Source organism: Gossypium hirsutum, chromosome A02 (genome assembly GCF_007990345.1).
Source record: "Gossypium hirsutum isolate 1008001.06 chromosome A02, Gossypium_hirsutum_v2.1, whole genome shotgun sequence".
Lineage (NCBI taxonomy): Eukaryota > Viridiplantae > Streptophyta > Magnoliopsida > Malvales > Malvaceae > Gossypium > Gossypium hirsutum.
In genome coordinates this window covers 10,254,186-10,267,128 of record NC_053425.1, presented here as the reverse complement: position 1 = coordinate 10,267,128, position 12,943 = coordinate 10,254,186, and the positions used below count along the sequence as shown (strand labels likewise).

The 12,943-nt window shown below is 29.8% G+C and overlaps 1 long non-coding RNA gene across 1 annotated transcript; it reads right to left on the bottom strand.

Annotated features, from left to right (window-relative positions):
* Nucleotides 1-8,384: 8,384 nt before the first annotated feature.
* On the bottom strand, nucleotides 8,385-9,497 carry LOC107951583 (uncharacterized). The gene is made up of 2 exons (XR_001698498.2): nucleotides 9,039-9,497; nucleotides 8,385-8,706 (listed from the first exon to the last, which is right to left on the bottom strand). It is a non-coding gene; the product is annotated as an uncharacterized lncRNA (long non-coding RNA).
* Nucleotides 9,498-12,943: the final 3,446 nt, after the last annotated feature.

The following is a 12,943-nucleotide window of genomic DNA, read 5'->3' as shown; positions in this document are numbered from 1 at the left end:
TATATAACAAGAAACATGTATGAGCTCATCAATATTCAATTTTCACATACATATATTTATCACATCAAGTGTCCATGAAACATATACATATCATATATTTGTATTTCAAGTATATACTCGTAACAATACGCCTCAATTTCATAATTCTCATGTTATAATTTTTCCCGTTGAATCATTTATAATATCGATGGATACACGGGCAGTACACACGAAGTGTACAAATCTGTAATCCATCAATTCATATTCAATAATGCTCTTACGAGTACATAAACGGGAAGCTCTTTCGAGCCATATAACGGGAAGCTCATGTGAGCCATGCAACGGGAAGCTCTAGAAAGCCATTAATGAAAAGGTCATAGGAGCTAATATCGAGAAGTTCAAACGAGCCAATACTGGGAAGCTCTGGAGAGCCATTAATCAGGAAGCTCATGAAAGAGCCTTTAATTGGGAAGCTCCAAAGAGCCATATATCAGGACGCTCATAAGAGCTGTGGTGTGTCCACAACACATGCAAGATCACAACCAATCAGGATGATCTGAAAAGCTATTAGCGGGAAGCTTACAAGAACCATATAACAGGAAGCTCATGAGAGCCAAATATCGGGATGCTCATGAAAGCTAATAACGGAATGCTCTTTCGAGTTGTGGTGTGACCACAACACATGCAGGACCACAACCAATCCGAAAACCCTATATCCATCAAATTTCATTTATTCATACGGAACTTAATATTTGTCAGACATTATCGGATATGTGATTGATCCTCATACATGTCAATTACACAATTTACATACATAATATTCAATTCAAACATATAAATTCTCAATTTAGTTACACGAACTTACCTCGACAATGTTCATGCACACAAAAATTACTAATCCGATACTTTCTCTTTTCCTCGATTTAATTCAGTACTTGATCTATCTGGATCTATACGAATAAATTTAACATCAATTTAATACAATTTACATTCAATTCAATCCAATTCACATCTTAGGCAAAATTATCATTTTGCCCCTATACTTTTAATTAATTCTGATTTCGTCCCTAAGCTCGAAAAATGAAATTCATACAATTTAATCCTTATTCCAAGCCTAACCGATTTTTACATATAATAATAACAGTCCATGTATTTCACAAAAATCAAAATTTTCCCATGAATTTCACATATTTATAATTTAGTCCCTAAATCACAATTTCATGAAACTTTCCTTTACAAAAGTTGTTTATCTATCAACAACCTTTCCATTTCTACCATAAACTTCATAATTCATGAATACTCATCCATGGAAAAAATTTAATACTTTAATAACTTTACAAATTAATCCCCGAGATAGTTAGATTAGGTTATTACGATCTCGGGAATATGAAAATTACTAAAAACGGGACAAGAATACTTACCTGATTTGGCCAAATAAGTTTGTCTTCTTCAAGCTTTTCTTACTAAGGTTTCCATGTATTTTTAATTTGGGGAAGATGATGAAATAAGATGATATTAAATTTTCATCATCTTTAATTATTTCTATTTCCAATTTTGTCATTTTCTTTATTTAATTTTCCATGGATGAATCATCATTCTTATCTACTAACTTCTCTTAATGGTCTATTTGCTATATAAGGACCTCAAATTTGAATTTCATAGCTATTTGATACTTATAGCTACTAAAACTTAATTTTTACATTTTATGCAATTTGATCATTTCTATTAAATTAAACATGTAATCGGTAAAATTTTCTTATCGAAATTTTCATATGATATTTCTATCATAATGCAGACCATGCAATAATATTTAAATAATTTTCCTTCTGGACTCGAATTTGTGGTACAAAAACTACTGCTCCGATTTCATTGAAAACGGGCTGTTACAAATTGTGTCTAGGATTAGGGTCGCATAGTTTCCTACACTGGTATGTGGACCACATGGGTGGACTACACGACCCTCCACACAGCCATGTGCCCTGCAAACCCTAGGCTAGTTTGTAAACTACACGGTTGTGTCTCTCTTGTAGGTTAATTTTTACATTTGCCACACGACCACAGTCTGTTACATGGCCTGGCCACACCATATAACCCCTCAACACGGCCTATAGCATCTCACATAATCCTGTGACCTTTGTTTTATAGTTTTGTCCAGAAATTTATGTTATGTTCAGTTTAGCCCTTTTATATTCACTAAATTATTTTTGGAGTTTTTATTTTCAAAATTAAGTCCCTAATATTATGTTAATTCTGGAATCTATGATTTAATTCCTAAAGTGCTATTGTTACATCAAATGATATGTAAATGTTAAATGCTTTCTGTTAAGTAAAACTGATAAACTGTTAGTGATAATATTATTACTGCCCCACAAAGAACATGATAAGTATGTCTACTGTTAATGATGAATTGAGTACATGTTAAACATGTCTACTGTTAATGATAAATTGAGTACTGTTAAACATTTCTACTGTTAGTGCTGAATTGAGTACTTGTTATACATGTCTACTACTAGTGTTGAATTGTTCTATTACACTGCATGACATATTGCATTGCATGGGGTGAGACGATATGTATGGAGGAAAAATTGACAGTTTATTTGAAAATTTTCTGTGCACCCATAGCCCAGTGGCAATTTCATCTACAAAATATTGTTGTATATCCATAGGCCAGTGGTAGATTTATCTGGGAAGTTTACTATGTACCCACAACCTAGTGGCAAATATTATTTACGAATTTTGTTATGTATCCACAGCTTAATGGTATATCTATCTGCAAATTTTGCTGTGTATCCACAGTCCAATAGAAGGTTTTATCTGCAAATCTTGTTGTGCATCCACAACCTAGTGGCAATTTATCTAAAAACAAGTGGTGGTTAAACCCCAACCTAGTGTATAAGGATGTTTGAGTTCAGGGGAACTCTCCGTGAGGTGTGTAGTAGAGTTGGATAGGACCTTTCCTGTTAAAATAAAATTACATTACATTCATAAGCATGTGCTTAAAAAATTGTAAATTTTGAGATGATATTGTGTTGAATTTATATAAAATAACGATATCCTGAATTGTTATTCGATTGCGATTATTCTATGCATTTTTATTCAGTATGTTTTATCTACTATTTGCACTGATTTTCTTATGATTGAACTCAAACTAAGCTTTATAAGCTCACTCCCCATTATTTCTATCTTTACAAATAACCCATCAGGTTAGGACACGGACTCGACATTCAGAGGGTTTCGGCTCAAAATGTTTTTATTTATTTAAAGTACTTTAGGCTTATTATCTGCATTTTTTGTTATTCAAGAGACTATATTGTTTTATGATTAAACTGTGGCATGAGACTTAGGTTTTGGTTTTATATAGCATGCATGACATTTAATTTTATTTTAAAATGATGAAACATGGATTTTAATTATTTATGCATAAAATATAGTCTTTATTAAAACTAAGTTAAATATCACTTTTCCATTGCTAGACTATAAACAAATTTTAAGTAATTAACTAAGTTTTCAAAAGTAGTCACTGTTACAAGGAAGATGTTTATTTAATCAAGTTTTTGTTAACTCGTGAGTTTTTCTGAAAATAGGCTAAGTTTTATTCTAAGATAAACAAGTGTTTTAAAATGACTATTTTATAAACTCCGATAGATTACTGAACCATTTTCGGTGGCTGATGTAATTTTTTTGAATTCGGGTTTAACGTCTAGGCCGGGTTTAGGGGTTACAGTTAAGCCTTAATATAAATATTGAATACTTTATATCCATTTTAAGATTTTTGAATTTCTATTAACAAGTGTAAAATTTTAACATATGCATAATGAAACTAGAATTAATAAACAAAATAGAATCTTTAGAAATGATAGGGTACTTGCTTCACAAAATAGAAACTATGGTTGCATAGTGCTTGGAACTATACCTACAGTTTCAACCACAAAACCAAAAGTGCATGAAAGATGAAGATGGACATTGATATTTTTTATGTAGTTCGACCTTAGTCTACATATGTGGGGCCTTGCCCATAGCAATGATCTATTATCTTTCTCACAATACAACCAATCATTTAAGTCCTAAAACTGGTCTAACACTCACCAATTTATCAACCTTACCATTGTACGAAGACTAGATCACTCTCCTACTAAGTTTCTCCATCGAAAGCTTAGCTTTGCAACTCAAGAAACTCTATTAATTGTTTACAAAAATAATGCACACATAACACATTTCTCACTTGAACATATTTTTGCTCTATAAAACTCTCAATCTCTCGATTACTTTTAACCTAGAAAAAAATTAAAGTTTATATACTACTTAAGTTTTGTTTACATCAGAGTTATAATCAAATCACTTTTATATAAAGTAATGCTAAAAATCAACATAAGATAATAATTCAATAAGAGTCCTGATGTAATCCAATGTCTTCAACTGTAAAAAGTGACTTTACTTGTTTTGCAAGCAACTAGACTTGATCTGAAAGAACCAATCTTCAAGTCTTCAATTTCAACTCAATTGATCTTCATGTTTTGGGCTTTAACTCTTCCAAATATCATCAAAACAGATAACTCAATACTTTTTTCTAAAATTGCCAACTTTGAAAATATGTAAGTAAGGCAATGAAATAGTGCCTAAAGTTATGGTCACTGTTTCAGCCATAGAAATTTTCCTTGCCTTCAAATGTGTCAACAGAATCAATCAATGCAATGCAAAAACAAATTTACAATTACAATAAATATATTTGAATAAATATGACTAGAATCAAACTATTACAATACAAAAATAAACGAATTGATAAGCAGAACTTATCTGAATTTAAATAAGAATAAATCTAGCTAGGCTAACATGTGGTGGGACTTAAACCAAAATAAAATTTGGACTAAGAATCCACACATGGTATTTATTCATAGTGGGACTCGAACTTGAGCATTCAAAGATATAGGGCCTCAACCTTTGCCAACATTACCAAGAACTTGTTAGCAACAGGCAACATGAGGTATTACATAGGAACAATGGCAGGGATGTTTTTTGAAGGCACATCTTTAGATGTAGATAACTTCATTGAAGGAGCAAGATCTCTCGAAGTACGAGAGTCTTTTGCCTCACCAGCAAAAATAGTGGGAAAAAGAAGTACATTTTCTCCTTTTCATGGATTCTTTGATGAGATGTCCAATATCTATCTTTTTGTTAGATAAAGTCTCTTCAAATGAAGTCTTTAGAAAATAAAAAATAAAAAAAACCCAAAGAAACATTAACTTCAACACAAATCCAAAATAAACACATAACAAAAACTTCAAAATCCACCAGAATCCTTTAAACCTAATGCTTCCATGATTTCTTGATCAAGAATAAGATTAGGAGTCATAACATTCACTCCTTACTTTGTTCTAACTAAGGGGATTATATCCTTCTCAAATTCAGAAGATAAGAGACCTACTATTGAAATAGTGAGACTTGTCCAAATAGCATTAAAAGCCTCACCTTCCATAACATCTCTACTCTCGCCGATAGGTTCACTGCAACATCCACAAATCATCATCTAAATTTTCATCATCATTGGCCTTAACAAGTCCCTTTACCACAACTAATGGTTAGCCTTAGATAGTTACGGTGAGTGGTATTTTTTTCATACTCCGCCTACTTATAAATGATCATTTTACCTAATTCATCTTTTGCCCCTACAAGTCATATATTCTCACCTTGAGATCGAACCTCTGCTAGAAGGCTTCACTTGGAAATTGTAAAAAGGAAGCATCTTACTAAGAGTAGTACACTAAAGGCAATGTTCCCATACGTTATTTAGTGTTAGTAGCTTCTGGAGCACCACATTACTACTTGCAAAATAGCAATCAAATTGTTATATGTAATCACCTTGCCAAATCAATAACTTTAGCTAAAGGAGAACAAGGAGGAGCTTGCCCACATAGAATGCCTCGTCAAATACTACATGTTCAGAATAACTGAGTTGTGTATTCTTCACCAACACTTAGCTTTTTGTATGCTCACGGCTTAGCCATCACCAAGTCATGTAAAAACTCACTTGGGATTCTTTAATAGAATGACAAGACCTTCAATTACATCTAAGTACAAATGTAGGAGATTTGTTGTAAGTCTACCACTAAACAAGGCTCTACCAAGACTCCACTTTATCTAAAAGAAACTCTTGTAAAACTTACTATAGAACCTTCCTCTCCCCTCCAAACACATCAAAACCAGTACAAGCAACTGTCAGCACCACTAAGTAAACCACCATGAGCTCAATCTTATATTAATATAAACTAGTCACGTTGAGATCCTCAAGTTGAAGTTATGAATATAAATTTTAAACCCCAATACTTATAAATAGTGGAGACAATAAACTCCGTCCTATTAGGTGTTGGTCACTTAATTTCTTTAAAAAGAAAACTGACCGAAAACAAATATTCTCAAGGGTACACACACAACTCTTTAATATCAAAGGTGAATCCTAGGTAGATGCATTCTTCTTCTCTCTTGAAATTATAACAAATTGCAATTATTGTCTATTTATAAGTTCAATGCTAGAAAAAAAAAATTATTGTATTTTTTATATTCATTAATAAAGATTATTTTTTTAAGATTTATTGCTAAAGTTTCAAGGCATAATAATATTTTTAACCTGTCAATTTTATAAAAAAAAAAGTTATTTTGGCATTTCATTTTATTTTTCGCTTTTGTTAGCTTTAAAATTTATATTATTTATCAAATCACCTAAAATGAATAGAAAAATTAATGTTTGTTAACTTTGTCAGTGTGACATACACGTAAATTGCCACATGTATGCCACGTTAGCAATTAATTAATTTTCTAAAAATTTTAAAAAATATTTTTTTATAATTTTATAATAATTTTTAATTTTTCAAAATAAATTCTATAATTTTTTAAAATTTAAAAAATTAATTAACTATTAACGTGGCATCATATGTATACCACATCAACAAAATTAATAAATGTTAAAATTTTCATTCATTTTGAGATAATTTGTTAAATAACACAAATTCATAAACTAAAAAAATGATAAATTAAATAAAAAGTTAAAATATTTTTTTATAAAAAAATTCCTCTGAAAATGTAACGTTATTTACCGTCCCTTGTTTTATGTTGGGTGATATCCAAAAACATCACTACTGTAAAGGGTAGACCTATTTTCGATGAATATCTTGCACTAACACCAAATGATTTATACCTATGAATTATAGTATTTAAAAAGTAAAATTTAAGTATATCAAAGAAAAAACACATTTTTAAAACTTATATAAACTTATATATATATCACATCTAATTTTTTTTATTTCTCAATGTATCTAGCGAAACCAATCCAAAAATTAATTTTTTAAATTTTATAAGTCCATTAAGAGAATAGATACTAATTACGAGTTTTAAAGTTACTCTACATTCAAGATAAAAATCAAATCCTCAATCACAAGTTAAAATAGAAAAAACTTTTATCATCTCACTTTATCTCTCATAAATTATTGCATTCAAACTTTTAATCCATCACCTTTAAAACGTATTTAAAAGAACTAATAAGTTTGAAGAGTTGAAATCCAAAAGTTCCTTTCTAGAATAAAGTATAAACAAGTGATTTCCATACTTCTTTTTTCTTAGTCAAACTAAAATCGATTAATCTCTATTAAAATAATCTTTTTACATATATTTTAGTATATGGGTTAGAAATAAATTAATTTAATTAGTAATATTTAATTATTCTTATGACTTATTTTTAGTAAAAAGAAGAATTTTTTTTTTATTTTTAAGATGTCTTATTTTTTTCGAGAATCATCACTTATTATTCTAATTTCAACTTTCAATTTGTACAACTATTCTTTATTTTATGTCTAACTATTATAATACATATGTATTAAATAAGTTTTATTCTCATGGTATTACACTAACAACCAAACGCAATAGTATTAAATTATTGAGGGTAAACTTTATAAACAGTGGTCTAGTTATTAATGTGTTTCTGTTTTAGTTACTCAAGATTATTTTTATTTTAGTTACCTACATTATCAAAATTTAATATTTTGGTCATTCTTTCCTTAAATCACTAATAAAACATTGGTGTGACCATTTTTATTAGCATAATAAAAAATTTAGCCTTCCAATATTTATAGATTCTATCAATTTGGTCCTATTTAAAAAAAATCAATAAATTCAGCCCTCAACTTTAAACATTCTATCAATTTAGTCTTGATTCATAAAAAATTTTAAAAAAACTTTAAAAATAAAAAGAAATTTAAAAGTTTATTTTTCGATAAAACACATAAGATTTTATAAAAATACATACAAAATTATAAATAAATTACAAATAAATCAATATAAAACTTTCTCATATTTACTTATTAAAGTAATAATTTTATAAATAAAACAATTTAAAAGGAAAAAACCATGAAGAAGACTTAAACAAATTTAATTTTTCTTTTTTTTTTCAATATTAACGACCACTGTAGTAGCCAATTTTTAGCCCAGGTCAATAAACCCAAATAATAAACAATTAAAAAGTCCATTTTTTTTATATGAGTGGCCCAACATTTTAAAAACCATTAAAACCCAAACCACCCCAAGCCCAATTATAACCCTAGCCCGTTACAAAGAAAACAACAGGTAACCCTAGGGCTAATCCCTTCTGCAGCCGCCGCGCCTCACCATTGGCCACCTCGTACGACACCGTCCCCTCACGCCACCACGCCTACTCGCACGCGCCCTGATCGCTCATGTACCCTGCAAAACAAAACCAACAAGCAAGCAAAAGAAAGACAACCAACAAAAGGACAAACGGTAGAAAACAACCAAAAGAAAAACAATGAAGAAACAGACAAAGAAGAAAAAGAGAATGGGCATGTATTCGGCTATAAAAGCCATTTTCGTTCCCTTTGTATTTTTTTACGCAGATTAAGCAATAAAAAAGCAGAATAGAACTTTGAAAAGGTGGACTTCAATTTATTTCTCTACTTTTCTTTTCGTTTTTTTTTTGTTTGTTTTCTTTTTTTCTTTTCTTTTTACAAACTTTTTGATGAAAAGGGGGCATATATCAAAGAAAAGAAGGGGTTTACCGAACCCAAGTAGCCTCGTCGTCGGAGACTGCTCCTCCGTCGTCGAATTCGGCTTGAAGAGGTCGCGGGGAGGGAGTTCCTTCTTTCGGATCTTCCTCGGTCTAGAAGACCCTCACCGTCGGGCTCGTTTTGAACAAAAGGGGTTAAATAACCCAAGTTTACGTGGCCCTCGACTACCGTATACGGTGGGAACCACGGTGGCCTCAAAGAGCCACGACGACGATGGCGATGATGGGTGTTGAAACCCTAGCCGAATAGAGAAAGGAGGTGGAGGAGTATTCTCTGATTTTTTTTTAAAACAAAGAGGAAGCAAAATAAAAAAATAAAAAAAAATAGATTTAAATATGCCGCATGAAACGGCAGCGTTTTGGGTGGGGGGTCTAGGTGCCGAAACGGCACGGTTTCGGTGCGCCCGTGCGTGACCCGACCCGCTCCAGGGGGTCCGCGTGTTTCCCTTAAATGGGTAAATACCCATTTTGGTCCCTCCTATTTTGAGCCGCATTGCAATGTGGTCCTGACTACCTCTTTTAAATTCTGCCCTATTGTTTTATTTCATTTCTGACAAGTAAAACGCAGCGCATTGGACTTGGGATATTGTCCCATTTCATCCTCACAACTTTGAGCGCGTGTTGATTTGGTCCTCGGCAGCTTTCTGTCATTTATAATTTATACCTTTCCTTTTACTTTGATTTTAATTTAATTATTTCCCCTTTTATTTCAACTATTTTATTACATTTTATCATATGTCCTATTTATAATTTATTTAGATATTATATTTTATTTAGCTTCAAATTTTATATGATACTTGTAAAGTCGTCACTTGTTTAATTTTTTTATTTTTTTAAAAAAACTGTTTTATTGTTGTATATTCCAAGTTTTACATATCAATCTTTTCAAATATATATGTATGTTATTTATTTTATTTTTACTTTTATAAATTGTTTGTTTCTTTTGCATTTCTTTATTTTATATGTCTTTCACATTATATTTTTAAATTGTTTTTATTGATCGATTATGAATACGCTATACCATTTTATCTTATGTTAAAATATTATTCATAAACATTATTATAAAATGTTATATTTTTACTTCAAAATACTATCTTCTATTTTAAAATCGTTCCATGTATTATTTATTTAAAGCTATTTGGTACTTTAAATTGTTTTACATGTCCTTCAAAATTCTATTCATTTATTTTAGACATTCTATTTATTATTCATTATATGTTTTTATTACCCATTTTATACTTTTATGTACATATATGTGTATTATTTGTTCTACAATTCATACATATATATATACATGTATATATCATCTTTGTAAATTGTTTTATGCATCATTGATTTAAAAAAATTCATTGTTTTTACTTTATTTATTTTTAAACTTGTTTATTAGCTTTTAAATGGTTTTTACATTTTATTTATTTTGATTTGCTTTAAAATATTTATTTTCTTGATTGTTATACATATTTTTATTGTTCCTTGATTGCTAATGTTGGCATGTAAATAATGTATGTCGAGTCATTATTGTTATTGTATGTACCATAACATGTTCACTTGTTTTTTCACATTATCGTCATATATTCGCGTGATGTTATTCATGTATTAATGTCCACACTCATTATTATATTGTATTGTATATCATTGCTTCATAAATTAAACCCCAATACATTTATCCAATAAATCTTTTTTATTTTAACCTAAACAAATAGACATCGTTTAAATATCGTACTCATTACTATTCAAAAATGAAATTTTCCAAATAAGGCAATATTTTGCATTTTGGAACATCGAGGAATTGTGCCCTAACTTACGGGGTTTCAATTTCCTCGTTGTTTCTAAATAGAAAATATCCTTTTCGTGTTTTAAAACACAAGGATTTCCAATTAAAATTAAAGACAAACTCGCGCTCGGGAGTTCATGGTATTGTGTCCTAACTTAGGGATGTGATACTTCGATATCTCGAGACGAGGAAATCTTTAGCAATCACTTTGATTTAATTCGAACTTTTTAAAATTAACGCTAATAAAAAAGGATTGTATTTTTAAATCCATTTCTCGATTTTCAACTTTCGACTCTAGGACAATAACTAATCAATTTGGTACCAATTTTGGGCGTAACGAGGGTGTTAATCCTTCCTCGCACGTAACCGACTCCCAAACCCATTCTTTCGAGTTTCATAGACCATAAACATTGTTTTAGTAAACTAAAATGTCTTATTAAAACAAAGGTGATCCGATCACACCTAATAAAGATCGGTGGCGACTCCCGTTGTAATTTTAGCTTTCAAACAAAGTCAATGGCGCTTTCAAAAAAATGGTTTCGACAACCACTATGTATAGGTTGGATAAAAAGCTACAACTTGAGGTTGAAAATTGTAAGAATCGATGTCTTTAGGTTGTTCCTAGAACAAATTTATTGCGTTTATTCAGGTGAGGATGTGACCACAAAGGCCCAATAGGTGGAAATCCATGCTGGCAGCTCCACTATTGATTCCTAATTCGATAGCACAACAATAAAAGATATGAAAATCTAAGAATTTGGAATAAGGTTATTAGTGTTGATGATTGTTAGCAAAGGCCGTGCCCAACGCTCAACAAATTTAACTAGGAATAAAAAATAAGGCTAGACGTATAATAGATAAACTAAACTAAAAAAGAGAGCTAAAAGTTTGAATCCGGTTAAGTTTTGTAGTTTTAAATAAAAAAGGTATTTTATTGATAAAATTATTATTTTAATAAATAAACGCGATGTTAAAAAAAGAAAAAATGTATATTAATTTATTTATAATATTGTATGTATTTTATTAAAAAATATTTTTTAATTTTTCGAGAGAATAAGTAAAATTAAGAATGAGGGTTAAATTTATTTATAAATGATATTTATAATATTTATAATGAGAATACAATCTGTAAATGAGATTCTGGTAATTAGTGAACCAAGTTTGTAGAAAATAAATGATTTAAAAGTCATATTTACACACATAGCATTCACATTTTATGCCCAAATGATTGATGTGCTTTTATCCTTATCCAATAATTTCAACCATACCATATAAAATAATTAATTTATTTGTTACATCAAACTGGGCATAATTAGAAGATGATGACCAAAGTCTCTCAACTTAGTTTATCGAGTACGACACTTGTCGACTATCAATATCATATTGAAAAGATGAATTATAAATGAGAATATTTGCATGACAAAAATTTCATAGAGTGGAATGGGACCATTTTGTAATTTCCATTGTTTGAGATACTAAACCCATTTCAATTTAGGGGTCTTTCTTCAATTTATCCTTTTAAAATCAATCATATTTCTCAAATTATATGTGAAAGTGCTTTATCATCACTATTACAATTTTCTTTGTTATCCATATAGGAGGAGTATTGGATCTAATTAAAATATATATTTTTTTATTTAGTAAACTATTATAATTGAATTCACATCAGCATTAAATGTAAATAAATTTAAAAATTAAAATAAAATAATATAAAATTTATTTACATAAATGTAGTAGTTTAAGAGTTTTTTTAATACATTAACCATAAAAATATTATCAAAACTTGAAGTTTGATTGTCTTTTTTATTCAAAAAAAACTTTCTAAGTTGACCCATTTTTGTTTAAATGAATGTTTATATTTGTTATACACCTAAATTATCTCTTAACCTTTTTAACTTTATATATTCTTTTGGAGAAAAATCAATTTCATTAAATCATGAATTAATAGAATCTGAAATGAGATTTTGAGAGAAAACATGAATATTCTTCCATCCTGATTACATCTTTTGAACATTAAATACTGTGTTAGGCTATTTGATTTGATGTTTTTCTCAGCTCTTGATTTAGCGGCATTAAGTGTCATCCCAAAAATTCACATTTGAAAGTTGCAAGATTGAAAGCCA